We start from the raw sequence: 3,167 nt of genomic DNA, 5'->3' as shown, positions 1-3,167 counted from the left end.
TATTGAGATGCACCCATTGTCATTTTAACTAACCAGAAACCCATGACCTCCAGTAAAACACCTGAAGTAAACATTCAGCCTGTGTACTGGTCTGTTGGCGCAGTGATACCTTTTGCTTTTCTGACACTTCATGATTTAAGATTGTATTTTCTGGTGAGGGAGGAGAGGAGGGAAAGAGGGAGAGAGGAAGTGAATATTGGTCATGTGTGTTTGTGCCTACGGGATTTATGGACAAGCGTGTGTGTGTGTGTCTTGTATTGTATCTAATGTGTGTGTGTGTGTTTGGGGTGTGCATTTCCTTGCAGCCTGACTGGATACTTTGCCTTCACTACAGTGACAGAAGTATTAGGGGATAGATGCACCGACCGCTGGGGTTATGTAAGCCAAGGAGAATGAAGGAAACGATGTGAAGGTGAGGGAATGAAGGACAGACAGACAGAGACATCTTTGTGGGGTTCATGCATCTGCAGTCATTGAAGGCTTTTCCGCCTCTTTAAAGGAGCTCAACAAAGGCCTGTCTGTACCTCCTCCTCTCCCTTCTCAGTGACCAGAGACTCAGAGGGTGCGTCCCAAATGGCATCCTATTCCCTATATAGTGCCCTACTTTTGATCAGACCCGTATGGACCCTGGTCAAAAGTAGTGGACTACATAGTGAATAGGGTGCCATTTGGAACAAATCCCACATCTCAGATGAAGACAGACACAGTCTTTGAGTTCAGAGTGGGATGCTGCTGGAGCTGAGATTATATAAGATAAGAAGGAGGAGAGGGTGAAAGGGGGCATGAGAGGAGAAAGAGAGAGAGAGAGGAAGAGAAAGACAGGGAGGGAGAGAAGGGGAGAAAAGAAGAAAGAGAGGGAAGGACAGAGGAGGCATAGCAGAAATGGAATGGGAAATAAAGAGAGAGAAGGCAGAGAGAGAAGAGAGGGATAGAGAGAGTGGCATGAGGCAGAACAGGAAATAGAATGAGAAAAGATAGAAGGACAGAAAGCAGGAGAGGAGAGAAAGTAACAGCTGAGTCAGACAGAAAAAAAGAGAGAAAGGGACAAATTGGAAGATAGATGAGAAGATGATGCAGGGAAGGAAAGAGGATAAGAGATGTGGGAAGAAACAGAGAGAAAAGGGGAGGCAGGAAAATAAAATAAAGAGAGTGAAATACATGACAGATAGAGAGGGACTGGGGAAGGAAGAGAGAGTGACAGATAGAGAGGGACTGAGGAAGGAAGAGAGAGTGACAGATAGAGAGGGACTGATAGAGAGGGACTGGGGAAGGAAGAGAGAGTGACAGATAGAGAGGGACTGAGGAAGGAAGAGAGAGTGACAGATAGAGAGGGACTGAGGAAGGAAGAGAGAGTGACAGGTAGAGCAGTCTAGGTGAATAGGTGACAGAAAGAGAGAGAGATACAGAAAGAGGAAGGGAGGAAAAGAGGGAGGGAGGGAGTAAAGGATAGCAGATGGCCCAGTCCGGCAGCCCATGGTTAAAAGCCCAAAGGAGAGGAGGCATGTTTGCGTGTGTGTGTGTGTGTGTGTGTGTGTGTGTGTGTGTGTGTGTGTGTGTGTGTGTGTGTGTGTGTGTGTGTGTGTGTGTGTGTGTGTGTGTGTGTGTGTGTGTGTGTGTGTGTGTGTGTAAACCCAGTGAGGCGAGCACCAGGGTGTTGTTTCCTTTACAAAAAACATGTCAAATTTGTCCTAAAACCACGTCTGACTCGCATGTCTGCGTTTTGATTTGTTCACATGTAAAAAATGTATGTGAAATGTCACACGTGTTTGAAAACTATGTGAATGTTTTTATTTTACATGTGACACCTTTCACGTGATTCGTTTATACCCGTGTTCACACGTGTCCATAAACCACGTGTTTTATCACGTGTTCCTTTCACATGTGATTATTATTATTTTTTTGTAAGGTTTCTGGCCCCAAACGATTCAAAAAACTATTTTTTCCTCCTTAAATGGAGTAGAAGATCTTGGATTATCTGCTTCACAGGTCCTCTAAAAACAACAGCGCAGATATATTCCCCTTATGTGCTGTAGTAACACAAAGATGAACATGTTTCACACGCCTGTGTTCACACATTATAACATCACATCAAATCAAATCCAATGTTATTAGTCACATGCGCCGAATACAACAGGTGTAGACCTTACAGTGAAATGCTTACTTACAAGCCCTTAACCAACAATGCAGTTTTAAGAAAAGACATGTTCTTATTACCATGTAATTCTTCAGTAATAAGAACACAGCAAGGTGTTCCCAACATCATGTCCCGGCAGAATCAACCTATACAGACAGAACATGGCTGTACCAAGGGGTCACAACTGATGTGTGGTTGTTGCTGGTGTTGTCTGAGGGACCCTCTCCTCTGGGGCTCCGCTGTGTCCTGTCTTTTGTTTCAGATGTAATCAAATGACTGTGCTTTCAGGCTATGATAGTGGCTCAGCTCTCTGCCCAGTGCAGGGTGTAAGAGGCTGGGAGAATGTGAGAGAAACAGAGAGAGGAGAAGATTGGACAAGAGTGTCTTGTAGCAGAGAGAGATGGTGGTGGTGGAATTATGACATTATCACATGCTAATTGTCCTCATTAACAAATGAGAGCAGCAGGTTTTCTGCTCCTGCCAACAGATCGGGTCTCTGCAGATGGCTGAATGCTTCCTGCATTGTACACACATTCTCTCTCTCTCTCTTTCACACACACACACACACACACACACACACACACACACACACACACACACACACACACACACACACACACACACACACACACACACACACACACACACACACACACACACACACACACACACACACACTACCAACAGTTCAGGCCTGCTATCTCCTTTCATTTCTAGCGTTCAGGATCGCAGTGTCTTACACTCCCGATGAAGCATCCTGTTGCAGAATGGTTGCTGAGAGGGTGAACGTTTGCTGCTTAATCTCAGCACCTCAATGGCCCTACAGAGTGGAAAGAGCAGCTGTCCAGAAAGTGTTGCAAAGCACTGCAAAACTTACATCCTAAACGCAGGACTATCAATAAATACAGCTAAAGGCCTGCACTCAGGGGAACTAGGTAAATCTGCCGCTACAGATGTAGGATCTTCATTTGATCACCCTGTTGCATGATAACTTTCCTTCTATGCAAGACATTTCAAATGTGTAGTATATTTG

Source organism: Salvelinus namaycush, chromosome 5 (assembly GCF_016432855.1).
Source record: "Salvelinus namaycush isolate Seneca chromosome 5, SaNama_1.0, whole genome shotgun sequence".
Taxonomy (NCBI): domain Eukaryota; kingdom Metazoa; phylum Chordata; class Actinopteri; order Salmoniformes; family Salmonidae; genus Salvelinus; species Salvelinus namaycush.
Note: the sequence above shows the minus strand (reverse complement) of the source record.